General features: G+C 42.8%; 1 protein-coding gene across 2 annotated transcripts in view; it reads left to right on the top strand.

The window, feature by feature from the left end:
• Positions 1–24,947, top strand: part of C1qtnf7 (C1q and TNF related 7) — an 86,256-nt gene that overhangs the window by 27,694 nt on the left and 33,615 nt on the right. The window contains exon 1 of one of the 2 annotated variants that reach the window (XM_042674756.1): positions 4,223–4,506. The exons of the other annotated variant lie outside the window; for it this stretch is intronic. The gene's annotated coding sequence lies outside the window, so the exon portion shown is untranslated. Of the gene's footprint in view, positions 1–4,222; positions 4,507–24,947 lie in introns of those variants that run through there. 2 annotated transcript variants of the gene reach the window in all.

Consider the following 24,947-nt stretch of genomic DNA (forward strand, 5'->3'; position numbering starts at 1 on the left):
ACAGAGTGGGGCCCTGGGGTCATGAATAGGCAGCTCCTTTGTGCAGAGCTGGTGGTGTAAGGGTCCAGAAGTCAATCGGTAGTCCAGAACTTGAGGCACAACCTGGGTTGGGTCTGCTTACTTTAGGGAACTCACCCTTGGTTAGCCACCTAGTTCCCCTATGCAAAGTAGAATGGGAAAAAGATATCACATAAAGTTCTCTGTTTAATAAAACAAAGTCATACTGTACCCTTATTTATGGGAATGTCGTACTGCCTTTCTATTTTTTATCTTTTATCTTCTACTATCTATCTTTTCACTCGGTCCTTGCCTCGCTTTCCCTCTACCCTCCTCAGCCCCCCAACCTTGTTGGCTTGCATGTTACTATTCTAATGGCTAGAGAGCCTTGATAAGCAAAACGTTTAGGCAAAATGTCCTTGCTTTCAGGGAGCTTAAAAATCAATGAGGCAGAAAGACATCATGCCCATTAACTTGGACATCTATAACTATCGTAATATTACTACAGTGGTGACGCTGCATTTCTGTAGTTTTATAAAACATCAGAAATATGGATCTGGATATGTCAGAGAAGAGGAATGGATCTAAGACAGCCGCCCCCCTCAAGAATGAACAGATTTCGAGAGCAGTATGGAGGTTCCTCAAAAGACTCCACATAGAGCTCCCCTAAAAAGACTCCACATAGAGCTCCCCTATGACCCAGCAATCCTATTTTGGGGCATTTACCCAAATGATCACAAATAAGGCCACACTAAAGCTACCAGCACAACTATGTTTATCACAACATTTTCACCACAGCTAAGATATGGAACCAACCCAGATGTCCCTCAAGAGATGAATGGATCAAGAAAATGTGATACACACACACACACACACACACACACACACACACACACACACACACACACACACACACATACACAATGGAATTCTATGCCTCCATCAGAAAGATTGACATTGCCCTATTTGTTAGGAAATGGAAAGACTTGGAAAAAATTATATTAAGTGAAGTAAGCCAGGCCCAAAGAAACGTAGGTCCCATGGTTTCCCTTATTTGCAATAACTAGTATATGTCTAGGACAAGCAGAAGAGGTCAAAAGCTATGCACATATGACCATATAAGATGATGTTCAGCGAAATGAACCCTGATAGAGACACAAGTGGTTTTTTTCTTGCTTGCTATTGTTTTTAATGTACTTATAATGTACTATGTGATCTTTTTTGTTTCTTTTGTATGTTCTTCCTCCGAGGTATAGCCCCTGTTTTCATTGTATTTGATTCCAGTGCCCTGCATATAACTTGGGGAGGGGAAGGGAAATAACAAAATGCTGAAATAAGGATACAGGTTGACCCATTGTAACAATGAGATGTACAAGACACTATGTTGAAAACAAACTTTACAACTTGGGGGGAAGGGAGGAGGTGGGGAGGGAAGGGATGGTAGGGGGAAAACAAAGGAGAGGGTAACAATGCTAGATAGGAAATGTACTCATCACGTAACTGTAACCCCTCCCTCTGTATTTTACAAATATATATCTATGTATGTATGAGCAGGGGAGTGGGGTTTGCACTGATAAGCTGAATTTTCTTAAGGAAGAAGGCGGAGGACACGCAGGCTTCCCACAGCCGTCAGTCTCAGCCAGAGGGGCTCCCAAAGGAATCCGCAGAACTTCCCTCTACTCCCTTTTCTTTCTCGTAACATTATGGACACCAGTGCTTCACGTCCTGGCAGCTGAGTTGAGAATTAATGAGAAAGGAAAATAGAGTCACAACTGAGTGCCTAGGAGAGGAGACGTAGGAGGATCATTCTTCATGGAGAGCGCGAAGGTCATCTCATCACAGTTTCCATAGTTTTGTGACCTTGAAAACAAGGCTACCAACCTCTCAGAGTTGCTTTAAGAAGTCAGTGAGTAGCCAGGCGCCAGTGGCTCACACCTATAATCCTAGCTACTCAGGAGACTGAGATATGAGGTTGTGGTCCAAAGCCAGCCCAGGCAGGAAAGGCTGGGAGACTCTTATTTCCAATAAACCACCAGAAGACCAAAGTGGCGCTGTGGCTCAAGTGGTAGAGCCCTCACCTTGAGCTGAAGAGCTCAGGGACAGCGCCCAGGACCAGAGTTCAAGCCCCGTCACTGACAGAAAAAAAAATTTCAATGAGCAATGAAACAAGTAGGTTTAACCAGTGTTAGCTCTCTGTTCTCACTCACTTTCTCCAACTGGTTTAGAAACTATGTCCCTCCAACACTCAAGAGACAGCCCGAGCTGACTAAGACAAAGCTTAATTAGAAAACTGCTCTTATGGATGATAGAGTGTAAATCTTAACTGAAATGACATTTAAAGAATGAATTTATGAAAGGGCAAAGCAAGTGAGCGGAGTAATTAAATGTGAGTTAGAGCTGGCTGAGCATTTCCAAAGGGGAAGCAGTCCTTGAGTCGTGAGCTATCTGTAGCTGTTGAAGTGACAAAGAAGACTTCGCATGTGTCAAGGCTCTGGGGAAGCTTTGGGATGCGACTGGACACTGTTTACACTCATGCTTTATTCTTACTGGGACAATATAAAGACAGCATAAAGGACACGTTAGAAGGACAATTGGACACATGGAAGGGCAATTGTAACAAGGAAAAGCAATGGTGGCAAGCTTAGGGACACAAGTTGCAAAAGATGGAGCTAGAGGAAAGAAGAAGGCAGGCCAGAGAAGAACCGGGAGCCCTAGGCCCTGGGTGTATGGTCATGCCATGGATGGAATGAGAAGTGGAAATGGTACTGTCCAATCAACATAGTTTCTCCACATTTAATGATGGAAAGGATCACGTTTTCAGTCCAATAGTGCTGCTACAGTAAAATGCCCCAGGCCTGGTCATTCCTGAACAATTAAGATTCATTTCTCACAGATGTGAATGCTGGAAGGCTCAAGATCAAGATGAAAGCCAGCTTGTTGTCTGCTAAGGCCCTGGTCTTTGCCTCTAGGATGCTTCATCCTCCAGAGAGAACAAACATTTGTGTCCTCACCTGGGATAGCAAGGCAAAAGGGACCTTGCATAAGGTCACTACTCCATGCAAGTGAGCACTACCTTCATGACTTAATTATCTCTCAAGGCCCTCAGTCTAGCAAAGCAAGGGATCGTATCCCCAGTGAGGACACTGCGATTGGGAATATTTACCTTACTCCATTATGCTTCCTTGGTTGACAAATGTATTAGCTTGTGGCCAGACCAGATTTTGATTTTCTGTACCAATCTAGCCTTCTCTGCAGCAAATGTCAAGATACGCTATATAATAAGCTTTCGTCTAATCTTAACCTGGGTTAAAAATCTTTCTCCATATCCTCTTCTATTTCCTGATTAGTACTTTTCTTTTCTACCCAAAAGTAACTCAGTGGCTTCTTGCAGAACAGAAAATAACACTGAATAGAATAAGCAAAATGGGGGAGGGGGGAGGAAGGGAGAGGAAAGGAGAGCAGATCTGAGCAGAGCAGAGCAAAGCAAGTAAATGCGACCATGCTGCTGAAATTCCATGATTTGGCATATACAATGGCTTCCATTTCTTTTTGGTACCAGTCCTGGGGCTTGAACTCAGAGCCCAAGCATTGTCCCTGAGCTATTGTGCTCAAGGCTAGTGCTCTACCACCTCAGCTGCAGCTCCACTTCTGACTTTTTCCTGCCCAGGCTGACTCCAAACAGTGATCCTCAGCTCTCAGTCACCTGAGCAGCTAGGATTACAGGTGTGAGCCACTAGCACTGGTCTTACTTGTTTCCATTCTTGATGGACCTCTCATTACAATCACCTCTTGGTTTTGCCAAGCAGAGACTGATACACTTATGAATGCTATTTGGCAGCTGTGAAAACTGAGACTCAGAAACGTAAAGGGACTTGGCTCTGAAAGATCGAGAGACAGATCTCAAACTGCTGCAGCTTCCTCTACCTCCCAGTTGTGGACAGAGTCTTGGCTTGACAGGAAGCACTTTGATTCCAGACCTTGCAGCAACTGAGTGACCCCGGTGGCATCTTGCAAACCCTGGGCTGGATTTTCTTTTCACTGTCAACTGTGGATACTGAGCTTCACAGTCTCTCCTCCAGGGGCGGGTAAACAACAACTGCAATTGGTCTAAGAAGGCCTTGCTGGACATTCCCGATTTCCCCTGAGTAGAAGATGACAAGGCGTTCAACTTGAATATTATACTATCAGAACTCTCCGTGCTGTTTCCCAGATATGAGTTAGGGGGCAAGCCAAAAGGTGAAGGAGGATACTGGTTTAGTTGTTGTTCTTGAGCGATCATCAAATCATCAGGAGCTCTGGGGTGGGCTTCGCACGCTCCCTCTGTCCCATCACTGTTTGGGTCCTGCAAGTTTCACTTTTGAAGACAAATCAGGAAATGACTTATCAACCCAAAGCCGCCGAGTTATGAGCATTTCTCGCTGCCAAGGAGAAGGGGATTTCATGCAAAGGCTTCACATCTGCGCACCCTGAGTTCAAAGAATCCAGCTGTTGGAAGTCCTTGAGAGCACTGTGAGTAAACAGCCCTCTCTCCAATCCACGCAGATGTCTTCAGGTTCTTTCCCCTCTCAGGATGAGGCCTTTGGCTTCCGTTGGTTTTTCTGTGCATGTGTGATGTTTAGAGGTGTTTACTGACTGAGGCTTAATCAATAAGAGTCTCTGGGGGAGATTTCTGTTCAACGAGGGAAGTGCAAAATCCTCAGGCTCGCCTTGGCTGTTTGAAGAGCTTCCAGCTCAGCAATTGGGCTGCGCTACACACGCATGCTCAAGAGCAGTAGCTCGATGTGGTGGGAGCAGGTGGAAGTGGCTGTGTGTCTTCCCCCTGCTAGACAGAATTGTCACCCAATCAGTGTCTACACAAATTTACACAAATTTAAGATGAGGCTTTGGTTCGATACACTAGGGTTTTAATGGAGGGGAAGTAAAAAATAATATTGAGGGTTGGCGGGGGCGGGGGGGGGGGGGGACTTCTTTGTAGTGGTGTAAGTCCTGTGTTCAATTTACTTTTGGTTGAAGGTGCTGATTTATTTATTGTCTACTTTATGATTAACAAATGTGCTCATGGAGTCACATGGCTGAGTAAAGCCACGATGGCAATGTGGGAGCATTCACACTGAAACTTGAGTGGCAGGAGTGATAGGAATGGAGAACACAATTTCATAAACAAGGTACTGTCGTGGTGTGTGTTTATTTTATGGGTAGTTTAGGTCAGATTGCAGTGAATGGCTAGGAGTAACTGAGGGAATCTAACATGTGGAAAGGATTGAAATCATTTTTGACCCTATATCTTCCTTAAGAATACAAATATCGCGTGCCCGGCACTTGTGGCTCCTAGCTACTCCAGCCAGCAAAGGCAGGAAAACTTTATCTCCAATTAGCTACCAGAAAACCAGAAGTGGCACTGTGGTTCAAAGTGATAGAGCAAAGTCTTGAGCAAAAGAGCTTAGGGACAGTGCCCAGGCAACAAGTTCAAGCCCTATGACCAACTACTACTACTACTACTACTACTACTACTACTACTACTACTACTACTACTACTAAAGAATCCAAGCATCCCTTTTCTCATGTGTAATATGGCTGCATGAGACGTTCACCCCAAGATTTTCCCTTCTTCCTTATCCTCAGACCATTTTAATAATAAGGTTCTGCTTTTCCTTGACTGTACCCAAATGAATGATTCCAACAGTCTCTGACTTCCTTTTTCCCTCTTGAGCAATGTTGGCTCAAATCATGACATCTCGTGACCCTAAGACCATCTCACCGTGGATAGGTCGGTAATGATAGCACATGCGTAAGCCGTGTGCATAGCTCCAGGTGGGAACTCACACAGTCCAGTCCCCACGCAGCCCTCCCTGTGAGCAAGCCCGAGGCACTAGCCTTCCACCTGTGTCCTGCTCATAGCTATCACGGCCTAAGTGCTGAGAGCAGATGTGAAGCATTGTGCCCAATGTGTGTCATTTTCAATTCCCTGGGTAGTTGTTAAATAACTCGGATGCTGATGTATGGTACACCACCTTATAAAATATGAGGACCCAGTTGGGAAGGTGAAAGGAAATTACTCCAGCTTTGGGAAGTATTTATTGAGCATTTGCTACATTCTAGGTCACTGGTTATCTGCATCTTGTCAGCTCTGGGGAGAAGGAGGGCCACTGCTAAGGACTCATACAGAGTCTAACGGGAGGGACTCTGTATGATTCTGAGTTAAATTACTCTGGACCTCAGTTTCCTTGCTATGACATAGAGGTTAGGACAGCAGTTTCAGGTCATATAGGTATTTATTTTTCTCTTTCACATGTACAGAGGTGACTAGCCGTAGTTGATATGCTTTGATAATAATGGGGGAAATGTACGTTTTATTCCTTCTTTATTTCTTTTCCGATGGCACACGAGTCTAAACTCAGGGCATTAGACTTCCTTGGCAAGACTTGACCACTATGTCACACCACCAGTTCTTCTTGTGCACTAATTATTCTGCGATAGGGTCTCACTATCTACTGAGGCAACTGCGCCTGGCCTGTGATCCATCTGCTTTCAGCTTCCTGTCATCGCTGGGATGACACCTGAGGGTCACCACACCCAGGTTCATCCACTAAGATGGCATTCATGGAATTTTCTGCCCAGGCTATGCTGGAAGTGTAATCTTTCTGATCTCAGCCTCCGACATAGTCATTGCACCCCACTATTAGTTAAGCAAGGATCTTGTGTGTATGCCCAAGCTAGCCTTCAGCTGAGATCCTCTCAATCTCAACCTTCCAGCTAGCTAGGATCACAGGCACCAGCTACTGGCACCAAGTGAAATTCCTCTCTCTAGTTGGATTCATTCTCATGCATTCCTTTACCCTGTCCTTTTAGGGACCTTCAAGATAAACATTATCCATCTTGATGACTTTATGAAATCAAGCTGAAACTCAAAGATGCAAAGAAATTCACCCAAATGCCACCTAGCTAGTCATTAACAGGGCTGGGATCCTAGCATAGGTTTTCAAATTCCAAATCCTGAGCTCTTTTTATAACCTAGTGCTCTTTCTTTCTCACCTCAATTTGTGAATGAGTTGGGGTGAGGGCTGTCCCTCTGCTATGGGGACATATTGGCATATTGCCAGTGAGGACCATCAGCTAGACTCCAACACCAGGCCTGGCCAGTGCCTCCTCAGCTAAAGCACAGGCCTGTGCTGTCTGTTGGTAAATTCCCCAGATGTTTGTGAGCGCTTGACAAGTCACTGTCCTTTGTGACTTCTGTATACCAAGAAAGTGAAAAAGTGTCGAATCCAATCTGACCTTCACCAGAAGAAGCAAAGGTGACCTGTTCTGTGAGGGCTAAGAGATTTGGTATTTTCTCTGCATGCATATTTATGGTCAGAAACAATAGTATTCCAGGGTTATTTACTGTCTTGTTTATATTCCAGAACTTTCTTCATCTTTTGGTACATGTCACCTTCTAAGCCCCATAGCCAGCCGAACATGTTGTCATTAATCTCGTGTATCAGGCTACAGAAAGCAGCAGATAAGTAGACTGCTTTCTCTTTGGAGCTTTTTAATCACAAATCAGGGCAACTCAGTAAGAGTTGTCAACAAATTAGAAGAAAAAAATGGATAAAATAACATACGGTAGTAGAAGTTTCCTTAATAAGCTTTTCACAGAGGAACCAGCCACAGAGAATAGTTACTATGCTGAAGATAATGTACTCAAGATGATTTCTCTACAGATCGCTGTGATACAGATAGATAAAAGACACAAAGATGCTGAAACATATGCTTGAAGTGTGGGAATGTCAGACTTCTGAGGAAGAGGTCATGGAAGGCTTTCTGGACTCATTCCCTAGGCTGGCCAATGTTAGGGTTTAAAAGAAAATATTCCTGGCTTTGAATTCTCTCTCAGCTTCAAAACTCCAAGTACTCTGGGCATAGTGGCTCATGCCTGGAATCCTAGATACTTGAAAGACAGAGATTAGGAAAATTATTGGCATTCAAGACCAGTCTTGGTTAAAAAAAAAAAAAGTTAGCAAGTCCTCATTGCAACAAATTAACTATTGTGGTGCTTATAGTTTCAACTACTTGGGAGGAATAGGTAGAAAGATCATGGCCTAAGGCCAACCTAAGACAGAAAAGCAAGACCATATTTGACAAATAACTAAAGCAATATATATATATGTATATATATATATATATATATATATATATATACATATATATGTTCTAGAGGCATGACATAAGTGGTGGAGGTAACAAAGCTGTGAGTTTAACCCCCAATATTATAAACAAAAAGTAAATAAATAAAGCAAAAAATAAAAACAAAAAACACCAAGCACATACCTAGTCAGCTTGCATTATAGACATAAAATAACTCAGCACAATGCCCTAGCAGAATAGGTTCCTAATGCATACAAGTTCTTGTCTTCTTTAGCTCTGGTCTGATCAATCCACAAGAATTTACCTGAGTATTTATTGTGCACTTACAGTATGCTATTCATTTTTCTAGATATAACAGTGAACAAGAGCCAAAGTCTCTGCCATCATAAACTTTACATTTTACAAGAAGGATAAACAACAGAATTATAAGCTGGATTTTGACCGCAGTAACTGAGCTCTAGGAAGAACAGAACTATAGTTATGGCTAGAGTGATTAACAGCTGTCAGGAATAGAAGACTCTTCAGCTAATCCGGCCTCATTGTGGAAGTGACATTTAGCACAGACTTGCATCATAAGAAAACACAATGACACAAAGTTACGGCTATACAACTAACTCATGACCCAAGACCCATCATTGTTCTAGAAATGTTCTAGACTGTTCTAGACCTGTTCATCCAGCACCTAACTGCAGAGCTTGAGAAAGTCTATGGGACTTCCTTCAGCCCAGAAATTGTGTTTGGAATTTATTTTCCTTCCTTCCTTCCTATCATATGCTATGAGTAATTGTATGGGAAAAAAACTCTAAACCAGGCTGGATGACAACAGTTGTTTCCTCATCAAAAATACATTAGTGAGCCCTGAATGAAGATTAATTGATTTTTTAAAAATCTTTAATTACCAAAATTTCTAGGGATTCCATTGTTGGAGAGAAAACAAGGAGGCAGATTTTGTAGGGATGAATTGTATGGCTTCACAATGACTTCATGTGTGGCTGCAAGTCTGAAATTGTATGTATGTTATTGGAGCCAACATGCAATGTTGCCAGAAGCCAGCAGATCCAACACACTATTATCCATGACATGTGTACGGTTTTGAAAAGCAAATCATGGTCTGGAATGTTTCCTTTTTGAAAATGGTGCCCAGACCTCATGTGGATCTGAGGCAGTGTCTTCCAAAATGAAGGTTATAACAGAAAATCTGATTGGGAGGAGTCCTCCTCTTTCCTCTAACTAAACAACCATCACCAAAAGCTTCCTTGCTGCCTGTAAGGACCCAGGTGATAATCTAAGTTCTGCATTTTACAGTATCATGTAGATCTCAACTACAGATCCATGACCAGGATGAAAATGAGCACATGACCAAAAAAAAAAAAAAAAAAAAGAAGGTTCAGAGCAATATTATCAATTTTCAACTACCGTCTTTCTTTTTGCTTCCTTTATAAAATATAATCTCTCCAAATTGTGAAAACACGTTTAAATTGAAATTAAGGCCCCAAATTAAGACCCAGATACTGAAAAGTAAGAGCCAAGAGGATGGTATTAGGAGATTGGAGTTAATTAGTTTGTCATGGTACAGCTATCTGCAGAACAATCCATGATATATGTATTGGGGTTCTACAGTATTTTCAACCAGAGAACAGTGGTGAATTTCTGTCCATGGAGAAGAGAGATAAAAGGAAAGAAAGTTTGGGTAAATATTATTTGTCGCATTTTACATATATTAGCTTCTCACCAGGACCCTGGGGAGGGAAGAAGAGCTACTGCTCCACGATCTTTACAGCTGAGGAGCCAGGGTGCCGTGAAGTTAAGTCACAAGGAAGTTTGCTAGCTAGTACTCAATGGAACCAAAACTTATCCTACTGCTGTCCAACCCTAAAATATGTTCATTTTCTCCTGTACCATTCTGCCTGAGAAAAATTAAAGGCTGATTTTTTCCCCACATGTAATACAAATTTTATTTAAGTAAAACAAGAATTTCCTGAGAGATTTTAAATATTGAAATGCCTCTAGAGGGAAGAGGCTGGGGAGCCATCTTCCTTGGAGGTCTATTGAAACCAGATTGGTTATCACATATGCCTGGTGTGGCTTGAGTGTGGTCCTTCCCCAAGGTGAAAAGATACACAAAATGATTCCTCAAGTTCCTGTCTCATCTTTCCAGTCAAATGCCAAGTCTACAAACCAAGCAGGGCAAAATGGTAGACCCATGGTCAGCCACCCCTTTCCCTCCCTTCTACTACCCCATGCCAATAGTTTTGGCTGAACTGATGCTTGCATCATGTGGAAGGGCCACAGGTCTCTTGGCTATCGACTGTGTTCACTGATTTCACGCAAGCACAAGAGAGATCCAACTCCGTCACAATCTACACCTAACAAATTGAGTCTCGGTCCCAAGAATCACTTGTCAAATTTCCAATTTCTAGGAAATTCAAACTGAGGCTACAACTGGCGTGAAGGCAGAACTGTTTTAGACAATTGAAGTATCTCAAAATTCTATGATTATGTGTATTTGTTAGAATTATTTTTACCCATAACTATCAGAACACCAGGATCCTTTATCTCCTAAGGGTTTTTATTTTTCCTCACACAAGAAGCTCAGAGGTAGGTGGTCCAGGGATGGTACAGCTATCCAAGGATGTCACCAGGGAATTGGGGTCCCTGTATATTCTTGCTCAATCTCTGTCAGCATGTGGCTTTCATTTCCATGGTAACAATAAAGCTGCTATGTCTTCAAGTGTGAAGTTCATATTCTACAAAGAAAGCAAAGCTCTTCTCTTTGTTGAACTTTGCTTTGGATTAGAGATAGGAGAACATGCCTGTGCATCCTATTGATCAAACTGTGAATGTAACATGGCCACTCCTCACTAACACAGAGTCGAGTCCTGTAGATTTTTGCTTTCCAGTCTTTGATGTAGAAAAAAACCACAAGATATAAATTGGAATGGATTTTTGAGGGCCTTGTCAAAATATGCCATAAAGTCCTGTTTTCTGAGAATAATAAATTTGGAATTTGATACATAAATAAGACTAAGTTACTCAAACATTTACTAGTTGTGTCTATTTTAATATTTAAATAGTTCTTATAAACATGAAAATATATTTAGGAGAAGCAATAAGAGCTGTGTCTATTTTAATATTTAATGGTTCTTGTAAACATGAAAATATTTTTAGGATAAGCAGTAAGAGCAAGCAGGGACTGAAGGCAAAAATGGGAAAAACATGGTTTGGGGCATCTATCAAGTCTGTCTAAGTATAGGTATGAGGTACCTCTGCACCTAGACTTTTTTTGTTGCAGTACTAGGGCTTGAACTCAGGGCCTCACCTACTTGCTTGGCCTTTTATTTATTTTTTTTTCTCAAGGCTGGTACTTTTACTGCTTGAGCCACATCTCCACTTGTAGCTTTTTGCTGGTCAATTAAAGATAAGAGTCTCATGGATTTGTCTGCACTAAATACTTATTACTAAACTTATTATTAAACTCTATGAAGAGTCTGTCACGTAGCATTCCAGAAGTGGTGATTCTCCCTAGCTGTATTTCTTTTCCACTTACAAACTTACAAACTCAGGCTTATATACTTTCCTGAAACCCAGCAGAGCTGACAGAACCAATGCATGACAAGAAATTAGAGTGAATCCAATGAATGGCACCTACATTTATGTCAGCACAAGCCAAATTCTCTTCATTTCGGGCATCATCACTTTCTCATAGCAAATCATGATTTTGTTTTCCCAAGATGCATCGTGGGCTTCAAAGTGCCATCTGCTTGTGACTTGTTACAAAACAGAGTCCGCAGAGCCATTTGGTGACATTTCATAAAAGTGACTTCAGTGTTTGTAACCAAGGGATAGAATTCCTAGAATTTGTACAGTTTGTTCTGTGGTGTTGCGATGTGCAATTAAAAAAAAAAACAAAAAAACAGCAACCTTCACGGAGGCTCTCTGCTGTTTCAATGCGCTGTCCCCAGCTTAGCCCGTGAAGCCTGGTTTTCAGCTGTGTTCTTACCATTTTTAATTATCTCCTCATGCAACTCGGATCGTTGCTGTCAGAGCTGGATGCTCAGAGCTTGTCACTTCATAGTCTCCACCGCAAAATCGAAGAGAGGAAATAAATAAACCCAAAGCAGCCCATGGATTTGCATAGTCAAACACATCTCTCCATTAGCCAAAATTTCATTAGAGTAATATGGCAAAGTAAAAAAAAAAAATAGAGCCAATTCAGAGTTATGAGTTCATGAACACAGGGGATTCTTGTGTTTTTTGTTTTTGTTGTTGTTGTGTTTTGGGGTTTTTTGGGGTCGGTCGTGGGCCTGGCACTATCCCTGAGCTCGTCAGCTCATGGTGAGCGCTCTACTGCTTGAGCCACAGCGCCACTTCCAGTTTTCTAGTGGTTTATTGGAGATAAGAGTCTCACAGACTTTCCTTGCCCCAGCTGGCTTTGAACCGTGATCCTCAGATCTCAGCTTCCTGAGTAGCTAGGATGACAGGCGTGAGCCACCGGCACCCGGCTGTGTTTTTGCTTTTTAAAGTTCTTGCTCTCTTTTCTTGCCTAGAAACAGGACACAATTCTTATGGACTGTACCTGTCTAACTCAACTCACCTGGTTCATTTGAAAAAAATCACTGAGATAATATAGCCATTGCAATCAATAGGGGCTTTATACAAACCAAGTCATGGTACACTTAGGGCTATTTGGGCATTTCCCATCTATTGGAGCACAGTTTCTGCCATGCTATTGCCCAAGACAAATCCCAGACCCTTCTCAAAGTCCTGTCTAATTTCTCAGACAAGTTTTCTTAGGAGAGGCCATTGCTCTTCCTGCACTATCTTCCCTTCCACCGCTGTAGTTTGGCCTTACCAAGCTCTGCCTGCATTCTACTTGATTCCCAATGATCAAATGAACTATCCCACCCAAGGTAGACTAGCCACCACCTCCTGTCCTGGAGGTAGCCAAAGTCTTTTTTTTTTCCACTTTTATTGAAAAGAATGAATACAAACCAAGTAAAAAGGGTGAGCTAAACAGACAAAAATCCCTGTCCTCTTGAAAAAGACATTGCATCCTCTGATCTCACAAGAAATCTCAGCAATCTAATTTCACGCTCTCTCCTCTCACTTGGCAACTTCCCTCGAGAATCTTGGTGTCTCTGTTCTGTGCACGCATGTGCTCATGAAATCTCAAAGCACAGCTCCATTCAGAGCCAATGCGGCAAATGCGGGGCCCTGGTGGAGCCGATTGCAGAGGCAACAGTGACAGGAAGGAAGCAATTGCCCATCTTCCCTAGCACCTGTTGTCTTCATGCGCAGTTGCCAATTCTGGGACAGAGCAAGAGAAAAAGCTGCTTCCCCAGGTGGGCATCTGGCTCCCAAAGCAGTTGTGCCTGTCCTCAGAGACTCACATCTCTACTGGAATGTCATCCTGGAAAGATTTCCTGGAAGCATTGCTTTTACTATCTGACATTAACAAGTTCCCCCATAAAAACCTCGAAACAGTCACTGGGGAAGGAACAGAAACCATTTATATCCTTCATTATCCTTATATAGCAGCTCCTCATTTATGAATTGATGTATAGACATCCCCCTTGGCATTCAATCTCTAACTTTCAATTGGACTTAACTAGAACATTCTAGAAAACAAAGAAATCTAGGCGGGGTGGGGAAACTATCCAAAGCTTTGTGCCTTCAAATTGACCTAGCTTGAATGGAGCCACTCCCACCACCTATTTCCTTTAGAGTATGGTAAAGACTAGTTCCAAATTCTACTAATTTGAAAGCCCAAATTGGTACTACACATTGAAAATCGGCATAGCTGATCACTCTTTCCACCACTGTTGACATCCGAATGCTTTCAAGTAGCGACCTCTGTAACATGCTTGGATGCAACAGCCTTGGAGGTTACAGAGAGCCGATTTGCTTCTCTGCCCCTTATTCATTCTGCAAGATGCCTGTAATAGGCCAGGTTGACTGCTTTGAAAAGACAGATGCAGTAGCACTGGTGGCCCACACCTTTAATCCTACTCAGGAGGCTGAGGTCTGAGGATTGCGGTTCAAAGCCAGCCTAGGCAAAGAAGTCATTGAGATTTTTTTATCTCCAATAAATTACTCAGGAAAAGCAGGAAGTAGCATTGTGACTCAAGTGGTAGAGCACTAGCCTTGAACACACAGAGACTCAGGGACAGTGCCCAGGTCCTAAGTTCAAGCCCCAGGACTAGCCCAAAAACAAGAGAAAGAAAAAGAAAGAAAGAAAGAGAGAAAGAGAGAAAGAGAGAGAGAGAGAGAGAGAGAGAGAGAGAGAGAGAGAGAGAGAGAAAGAGAGAGAGAAAGGAAAGGAAAGGAAAGGAAAGGAAAGGAAAGGAAAGGAGGGAGGGAGGGAAAGAGAGAGATGCACAGTGGTTAGAGACACATCAAGTTATTTCAGGACAGAAGAGATTTGACCATCTGTTTGTGTTGGAAACAATCAGCCAGTAGAAGCTGAAGGTATCAGGAGTTGGGGAAGGTGTTTCTTCATCTACCAACAACCACTCAGATAGAGAACTTGGTACTAAACCAGCACAGGTCTTGAATGGCTCCTGTGTCCACTAAGACAGGACGGAAGCAAGTGACAATGGTTAGCAATCTGGATACACTGGGGAACCAAACAGGGAGAGTAGGGAAATTGAGGCAACCAAAATGATGCTTTGGTTTTTCTCTCATGGTTAGAACGAGCATCGTTGCTTAAGGTGACGGCAATGAACAGATTCAGTGTGTCCCAGCCCAGTGTTTATCACAGAGCAAGCACTAGTAAAGCAAATTATAGTCACTGCTCTCCCTCTTGGCAGATCAAAATTTATAGCAAGTGTTTATCTACAAAAAACCTCCTATAAAAATAGCTCAGGACACCACCCACATATTTTGCCTTCTAAGTGAAACATGAGCCGTTCAGAAACTTGTATTTTCAATTTTTAAATCATAAGAACTTCTCTAAACTCTCTTCATCGGGGTGAGGGGGAAGGGGGAGAACTTAGCTCAGATACTCTTAAGAAGGCCCACAGACCATGACTCTTTCATGACCAAGCCTGGAGAGTTCTAGAACCTTGCCAGCAAGAGGTGTGGATAGAAATAAAACTAAATGCCAGAGCTTTTGTGTTTTAGTGTTGTACAAAATAGTTCCAGACGTGACAAATGAGAGAGAGATAATCTAAAACATGGACCATTTTTATGTTTGGCCTTTGAAGATTTTAATAAGCATGAGCCAAATCAGGTTCTTGGCTTCAAATGTTTCAAATTTTTACACAGTCTTCTTTTAATGATTGGAAATCATTGGGTTGATTTGAGAAAGTTTCAGGCTTAGACTTGAAGGCAGCTGGCAAAAAGACCATAGCAGGTAGTGGGTTCAGGGGTGGGAGACTCAGGATTCTTATTCACTCTGCCCAACACCCCTCATCCCAAACATAAAAGGGTGGAGTAAGAGTATGGTGGCTTCCTTTGGCATTACAACATGGGCCTCATGAATACAAACAGACAGGAGGGAAGGACCCCAAGGGAGAGGTAGGCAAATCCTTAGCCTGGATTTACTTTCAGCAGAATTTAACCGAGTGTCCTAGAATATTCCTTTAGCCTTGAGCTGATCATCATTTGAATGCTTTAGTTAGAGAATCTTTTAATGTGGGGGCAGAGGACAAAAGGGAAAGGAAGTTTTGATTTGGCCATAGTAGCACATGCTTAGGATCTCATCTCTGAAGAGGCTGAGGCTGGAGGATCCTAAGTTTGAAGCCAGCCTGGGCTACCTAATGAGACTTTGTCTGAATTTAAAATTAATGAACAAATAGAAAATCATCAGAATGTGGTGCAGATGAGATGGATGCAACTCCCTCTATCCCACCTGGAGAACTTGATTCCATTTCCTGCCAGGACTGCTTTCTGTGTACATCTAGGGAGCACGGTTCACCTCGCTGGCCTGCTCTCCTCCACATTGGGACTGAGTGCACATGACATCTTTATACATCCTCTGGTCTCCAGCAAGAGAGGAGTGTGACGTAAACATGAATAGCCTCCTTTGTGAGTCTGCTCTGCCTTTCTGGGCCTAGTTCTTTCTGTCCCTCTTAGCAACATGCCCAACAACTGCAATTTAGACAAGAAGCTAAAGAGGGTGTCCTAGGGGAATTTGAAGTACAGAAAGTTTAGAGTACAGACTAATAGGAAACAGGTAAATACCAAAGGCAGGAGCTTGCTGCCCCCAACAAGAAAGCCTTCACACACTTCCAGTAGAAGCCTAGAAACAGATACCCTGAGTGGGTCAGGAAACAATTCCTCTCACGTCAAGCAACTGGATCTAATGGGCTTCTCCAGAAACCCTTCTGCAAAACTCTCCCCCATAGTGGCCAGAACCTCAGACCCTGGCTGCCAAATCTTGGCAAGAGGAGGCCCCCTAAGAAAACTAAAATTGACACCTGTCTTTTCTCAGGATGACCTTGCACAATGTGAAATGCAGACTCCTAGACCCTATGCACAAAAATCATGATCTGAACATGTGGAATAGGGCATATTCTTCTCTGGCTTCGAGAGCTCCCTGGCGATTCTAAGATCCAACAAGTTGGAGACTCATCACTCCAAGTAACCTCCTTCGGAGTAAGGGAGATCACTTCTCTGCACTTGTTTCTTCAACTGTAAAAAGAAGGAACCCTACCTGGTACACACAGTTGTGCAAATGAAGGGATGATAGAAGAGCATTAGCACCAAGATAAAGCTGTGCACTACATTTGCCACATTTATGGAGGGCCTACTGTGGGCTGGGCCTTTGAGGCATGAGAACACAGAAGGAAAAAAAATCGTGTACCATGTTAAGCCTTCCCAAGATTCCCATGGGACAAAAAGGATTACAATTTCCTGATCTTTAAGGGGAGAGAGGTCACATGGCTTTCCAATGCCATGCCATTAGTGAGTAGCTGGGTAGGATTTAAGCTCACCTGGCACTGTTCTGTAAAGAGACTTCACTGGGCTCTAACGTCAGGCTGGGGTTTAGGGGAAGGAATTCTGAGCTAAGACACGCTCTGTTGTCTCCAGGCTCAATGGTGATTCTGAAATTTGAGGTTTGATTTTTTTTTTCAAAAATGTCTTAGATGGTAGTCATCTTCTTTTAACTGTAAAGAGGTCGGGATGGGGGAGGGGTAAATGGCCGATAATAAGAAAATGAGAAAACATTTATCAACTATAAATTGCAACAAGACCTGTAGACAACAGCTCCCCTGGCTCTTTGAGGATTATAGATGGTCAGTTAATCTATCATAAATCTGTCAGATTTGTTTGGGGTTCATAAATAATGCTGTCAGCAGCATCCACTTCAGTGCACAAGAAGATACATTTGTATCTGGAGTTATGGCTCAGTGGTAGAGTACCTACCTGCCTAGCCAGTTTGAGGCCCTGAATTCAAGCTCCAGCACCACCACTTAAAAAATGATATATTTGCATGAAAGGAAGCAAAGAGAAACAGAAAAGGACTGGTTGCCATTGGTTGTTTTCTGGTGAACACAGAAATCTGAAGTTCCTTGCAGTAAGAGACCCCAACTTCAAAGACTACATTTGAGGAAAGTACTGGAGCTGGTATCCTGGCTGAGTGATGACAGCCAGCTCCGATCCTTACCTTCTAGATAGTTCTTCATGAACATCTAGTTCCAAGCACAAGGACGTGTGCTTGCTACAGAAAACAGTGTCTTTTCTTGCTCTGTGTGAGCCAAGGAGGTTGAGCGCAAAAACAACGACCAACAAATCCCGAATCTCAGTGGCTTATGTACATAAGCAAAGGCTTATGTACAAATGTCCATGTCCATCAGGAACCAGCTGAGGCCTCTGTTGCTCATGCAAGCTCGGGAACCTGCCAGCTTTCCCATCTTTCAACATGGCGGCGATCTCAGCCTATGGCTTCAGAGCTCACCATGAGGCAGAGAGCAGGTAGTAATTCATTCTACTCCTGCTTGCATTCACTGCCTATGTAGTTCATTGGGCCAAGCTAGGCCGAACTTGTGGGAAGGCAGGAGATGGCAGGAGGGGGAAGGGAGAAATGATCTTTCTATATACAGAAGAAGATTGAACCAGAAATGCATGGTGAATATACACCCAGTACAGCATACCACATAGACGCAGTCAGGATGTTCCTATAAAAATCTATTTCCACATTGCAGACTACCCATGGGGAAAGGGAGTGGTGACTAAATGAGGGCAAACAAAAACAAATACCATGTTTGTTAAGAATTAACTCTGGCTGGGAGAGGCTGCCTGGAATGGAAAGGGAAGAGGAGTCTATGGGAGAGTCACAACACAAACCTGTATTTGTAGGTTTCCTAACGAGCCACACCCACCGACCTCCTGAACACCAAAACTGGAGGGCCCTATGTCACCAGGAGCTGATCACAAGCAGACTTGGAACCTGGTTCAAAAACAACAACTCTAAATCCTGTCCATATGATTGTCTGACTGTTGATAAAAAATGGATGCACCCATTCGCATTTGAATAATGCCAAGACAGAAACCAGGCAAGCTTTCTGGCACAGGTATTAATAAAGGGAATGAGAGGGAAGAAAAATAAATACAAAAGGGCAGTTTTTAAAAGAAGTATATCTATCACAAATAATCTCCTTCTAGAGACTACAGAGTCTAGTTCTCATCATGAATTAATGGCAGAGTTTATAAGACAAAAACAGGAAAAAAACAAATGATAGAAAAAGAAAGAAAGAAGATGAGTTGAAAAGACTGTCAGAGCTCAGAAAGTCGGTGAAAGATCAAAGTAAAACAATTAGACATGAACATCAACATCAACAGATAAACAGCCCTGGCTCAGAGGAACACACTTACAAAATTTCACAAAACAGAAAGAGCAAGGAGATCAAATAAGAACAGACAAGATCAGACAAATGGAAGAAAATGGAGGCTGTCACAGTCAAATTGGTATTGTGAACAGAAAAAGGGAAATGTGGTGGTGGGGAAGGAGGGAAGGAGAATCCTTCAATTCAAAGAAGTACCTTGACATATATAACCAACTAGAAAACTCCAAATTTGAAAGACACACTAGGTCCCAAAATAAACAAGATAAATTGGTGCTATCAAGAGCTAGACTATGATAGGTATGGATGGATAGGTTCTGAGTTTCAGAGAAAACTGTTTTGTACAGGTTTTTCAAGGGTGATGGATCACAGGGGGGCTGTCAGTCTCCAATACAACACTCAACATTAGAAAATGATAGAGCAGCAGCCACCAAATTCTAAGGCAGGAAAGGATAACGAGAGACTTTCTTCTCAGCCAATTTCATGCTGTATCCATTAAAAACGCAGGCCAGAATTCTCAAAACATGCACTCATCCAAAGAACCCTTCTTGAAAACGTGATGATGAAATCCAGCATAGCAAAACATGAACCTAAATTAAACACTCAGCGTTGGAGAAGGGCAAGACTAAGTGTTGGGTCATTCTAAACAGAAAATCAAGACTAAACAATTACAAGAGTTGGTTGACAGCACAAAACAGAAAATGTTGTAATCCTGTTTAACTCTTAGCAGGTTGGAGTAAGGCAAAAGGAATATGGAAAATCCTTCTTTCTCATCAAAATATTAAAGTCAAGACATGCAGAGTTTCTTAAAAGCAAAATTCTCTTTCCCAAAACTTGGTTTGACTGACACATTTTTATCTCAGATGTGTCTTTTCAGAAACCGCTGTCTCTTGTAACGTACAAACATTTATCTGAAGTACAGTAATTGCTTCTTTTTATTTGGTGATTTTTCTTCTGGTAAATTCAAGTAGATTTAGGCTTAATAATGGTCAGGGGAAAATAGTTAAGTATGGTATGTACCTATTTTGTAAAAAGAATCATACCCAGTAACACTTCTGGCTACGCATATGTCTAGCACAAATCTAAACCAACAAGATCAAATGCTGACAAATGAATTTCTGAGAGGCAGGTGTTTGGTTTGGTTTGTTATTTCTTTCTTTGCTCTTTCCTGAAGGCCTCAAAGTTTTTATCAGCAGCTACATTTCTGCAGGTATAGTTAGCACCGTCTCACTAAACACTGCTGAAGATCATATCACCCCATGAAAATGTGCCTGTCCTTGAACCCCAAGCGCTTCCCAACTCTTCAGGAAAAAGCAGCCTCCTGAGGTTTTCAGCCTCACCTCCATAGTTCGTCCTCACTGCCGGAAACAGAATCATGCAGCTGGGTCTCCTTGCTGAACCTGGAGTGTTGGTCTCTGTCTCCTCCTCTTAAATAAAAAAACACCATCCCTGTGTCCTAGGCCTCCTGGAACAAATTACCATCCTGTCCGAGTTCTAGAGTCCAAAAGTTCAAAAGCAAGGTTCTGGCAGGGTTGCTTCCTTCTAGGGGATCCGAGGGACAATCTATCCTCTGCCTCTCTCCCAGTTTCTGGTGGCTGTCAGCAGTCCTGGTGGTCCTGGGGTCACGTGTATCACCCCACTCTCTGCCTCATCCTCCCATTACCTGCTTTTCCCTGTCTTCTCTCTTGAGGATGCACTGGTTCATGGTACACCCGATCTAGGATGATCTCATCTCAGTATCTTTCAGTGCGTGCGCATGGGCCCTGTGTGAATAGGGTGAGCATGTTCCTTGGAAGCATTACTACCATTCAACCCACCACAAGGGATTTCTGCATTGTAGAAAAACTCTTGTGAGTCTCTCCTGTTTGGAAATTCACACAAGCAGCAAACTATCTGCAAGATGATAGTTTCATAAAACACCTGGGGCCCAAGGATTGCCAAAGAGCACAGATCGTTCCAGAACTAGGAATGTCTGTTCCATGTCTTTCTTAGTTGTATCATTTTGGTTAAAAAAAGATCATTTAACTTTTGTGAGTCTTTAAGATGAATAAGGATTGGAAATAATATTTATAAAGTGTCTCGTATATAGTAGGTATTTATTATGTAGTGTTCTACCTCAGAGAAATTAAGCCAGAGAGATTCAAGCAGGTACATAACTCAATAAACACAATCACTTAAATAATAAATTCTTTTTCTGTATGTGTACTTGGGACTTTTACATAACGTGGTAAAGGACAGATGTCTGCAGTGGGTGTCATTTCATGTTTTTAATGTGAGCCAAGATTACAGGAACCAATCAATATGAAGTCATGGAAACCAAGGTCTCGAGCTTTGGCTTCTCCATGATAAAGGATGCCTGGTTGGCATTGTGAAAAACATTCTTAAATCAGGTGGCAATTTCAGGACACATTCCTACAGAACTGGAGATCAAGAGCCCTCATTCCACAATACTCAAGACCCTTAAATAGGCTCAGTCATTGTCTCCATGTTAATACACGAGAACCTCAATGAATATTCCATACCAGCCTTCCATAGAATTACTAACAGTCACTTCTTACTTGTCCACATCACTAAGCTGATCAGTCAGGAAGGCTTTGCTTGTAGGCAACAGAGCACCTGAGGAGCAGAGGCTAAACCTGGTAGACATTTTTACTTCCTCGTGCAACAAGGCATCAGGTGGTCATGAGCACTGGTTCAGATGCCTGTTGAAGCCACTGGGGACCCAGGCTGCATCTCTCTTCCCACTGTCTCATGCTCACGTTAGGTTTAATGCTCATGCTTGTCATCAAATGCTAAGAAGATGGCCCTGCACTCCACACAGCCCATCTGTGTAAGAGCCAGGTGGAGCTGAGCCATGGGTGAGCTAGTCCATCTGTGTATTTTCACCAGGAATGCCGAGCTCTTCTTGAACTCCTCCTGAAGTATCTGCTTAAAGCCCGTGGCTAGACTCCCATCACATAGATGCCTCCCAGGTGAGAAGGATGCTGGGAAGTAAGGATATAAATTGGCATAGATTGCCACCTGCCAAGCTCAGCAAAGCGTAGAGGGGAAAATAAATTAATAACAGTAGGTGCCACAAAGGAAACCCAGAAATCTCACCTTATTCAAACTCAAAAGGTCCTGTTGAGCCTGGTGCCTGTGGCTCACGCCTGTAATCTTAGCTATTCAGGAGGCTGAGATCAAAGGATCATGGTCAGAAGCCAACTTGGTTGGGCAGAAAAGTCCATGAGATGTTTATTTCCAATTAACCATAAACAGCCGAAAGTGGAGCAGTGGCTCAACTGGTAACGTGCTAACCTGGAACACAAGGCTCAGGAACAACACTAAGGCCCAGATTTCAAGCCCCAGGATGGGCAAAAAAAGAAAGAAAGAAAAAGAAAAAAAAAAGGAAGTCCTGTTGAGTTTGGCCTCCTCAAAGCCAAAATCTGTTTAAGAGTTATCATTCTCCCTGCTGAGAATCTGAGTGATTTGGTTCAATTTAAAAAAAAAAAATGAGAAGAGTAATCTCTTAAAATTAAATGCCAAGCTGTGTGCCTTTCTTGCTTCTTCACGATGTCTCTATTGACCTTCAAAGAAAATGTTAGGTCCAGCCAGGGCCTTCACAACCCTGTGTGGCCTGGTTGCAGCCTAGCAGCTCTGGTGTCTGATGCAGGCACCCTGGCCCTCTTATTGTCTGGCTCTCTTCCCTGCTGCAGCTAACCCTGCTGTGTGCCCTTCCTCTGTCAGCCTCTGCAGAGACCTCCACCCCCTTTCCCCACGCTCTCTGGCCTCAAATTTTCATCTTTTACATGTCTGCTCAAAGGTTCCCCTTCAAAGAAACCTCTGATCCCTTCCTAACTAGCTGTCTAGCCTCTCCCGGAACTCACCATCCTGCTAATAGCTTTCCAGTCTTTGTAGCACTTGGGCTATTCAAAACTATCACCCTGTCTGCTGTCTGTCTACCACTCCATAACACCATCATGCTCTGAAGGCCAGACTTCCATATGTCCAGCTTTCCATTACTGTCCCAGCACCTACCTCCTTCCTTTGCCTATAGCAGGTTGTCAGCAGCTCTCTGGTGAATGAGCAAGGGATGTACCCAGGCTAAGGATGAAGCATGGCAAATTTCCAAGCAGAACTAGCAATGGGGACACTCAGGGAAAGAGGCTGAGAGAGACACACTGAGGGCCCCAATAGTACTATCAGAGAGGAGGAGATGTACATGCTTCTTGCCCTCAAAGGAGCATACAGTCGACCCAGGAAGACACATGGCCTAACCAAACAAAGCAAAGGCATGCCTAAAGGGATGTTGGAGGGAGAGAGGGTGGGGCTGAGCATGATGGCTGCCAGCTTCAGACTTCCAAGCTGGAAAACAGTGCACACATTTCCCAAGGGAGCTGCTCCTTGCAATGTTACTGGCACAAACAGAAAAATCCAAAACCACCCTACTATCCAACAACAGGGAACTCGCTTTTGGTTTTTTTTAAAGCATCTCCACTTATCCATGTGCCAGAATTTTTAAGTTATATCGCAAAGTCACACTTGATTACATGAAAATTAGATAGAGTGAGGGTCAATAATATAGGCAATAGTCAATATAGGCAAAGCTTGAAGTAAAAGACATTGGATATTTTTTAAGAGGGAATGAATTATGTATCTTTCCAGATGTAGATCCCAAAATGATAACAAGGTTGTTTCTGGGTGGTCTGATTACAGCTGAATTCTATTTTCTTCCTTTTATTGTCCACATACCTTAATTTTTCTCTGATTAATTTGTTTTTAAATGTGCAAGCTTTCTTCAATTTGGAACAGTCCAATTAGGATACATGTTTTAAATCTCCTAACAGTAAGATTTAAACTATGAGGAGGAAGGTTTATCACTAACCGAGGAGCTCAAGCTTCTACTGAATATTATTTGGGATAAATGTTCCAGTGACTCGGTGATAGGGCAAGAAGGCAGTGAGGGTTACACCATGATGAGGCCTAGCACACTGACTCCAACCCGCAAGGATCAGAACCACTTTCCAGAGAGGATTAAGGAGTTTATCACCAGTGCCCTGAACCAGACTGGTGCCCAAAAGGATTCAGATGGTGAGAGAGGGGAGATCTTGGGTTTTACACACAGAAAACAAGCATTAATCAGAAAAGTAAAGGTTGGTTGGGGTGGGATGGGTGACACCTCCAGACCAGGTGGGCTTTCTGTTAGCAATCCAGATAGCCCACATTCAGCAGCCAGCCTCGCCTAGCCACATCCTGGCAAACTGACTGCTAGAAAGGCCTTGGTCCAGAATATAGTTACTAACAAAGGATAACAATGCCACCTTCAAACCTGAAGGATAAAAGCACCAGCTGGAACTAGGAATCAGCCACCATACCACGATGCCCCCTTAGCATTGTGCCCTGGGCTAAGCTCACCCCCTCCTCAGGATTCATGGACTCTTCATAAGGTTGAGGATCCCCAAACTTCAGGGGGAAGCCCTTCCCCACAGTGTGAGTTACGGCAGTCCAGGCTCACCAAGACAGTCAGTTTCCCAGGGACCAGTGCACCTTCTAATACACCAGCTATGGCTTAAGGACAGGTAGACTTTTCCCATCAACTTTCAATTCTCTTCTGCTCATTTCAATTTCTCTTCTGCTCAGAAACATCTCCAACTAAAATGGTCTACTCTCTAAAATGGATGAATCTAGTAAAACCAAGAAATAATCCCCTTTTACCAAACATCTATATCCCTGACATCCTATATACAACTAAAATATTATGGTTGATATAAATAGGGTGGATTTGCTTCTCAATCTATCACTTAAGCAATAATTCTTACCCCAGGCTCTTCATCCAAACTATCTGGGAAGCTCGGTTAAAATCTACTTGTCTGGAAAAATCTGGGAGAGTCTAAATCATTAGATCTTTGGGATGGATTTCTGGGAACTATCTATGTTTATTTGATGAGTAGATAAGCATGATCAAAGTATCACATATGCACATATACAATGCCACAGTAAAACACCTATGTATAATTCACAAATACTAATAAAATTAGCTGTCTGGAAGAATAAAGC

The sequence above is a fragment of the Dipodomys spectabilis genome, unplaced genomic scaffold (assembly GCF_019054845.1).
Source record: "Dipodomys spectabilis isolate Male_0828 unplaced genomic scaffold, ASM1905484v1 ptg000021l, whole genome shotgun sequence".
Taxonomy (NCBI): Eukaryota; Metazoa; Chordata; class Mammalia; order Rodentia; family Heteromyidae; genus Dipodomys; species Dipodomys spectabilis.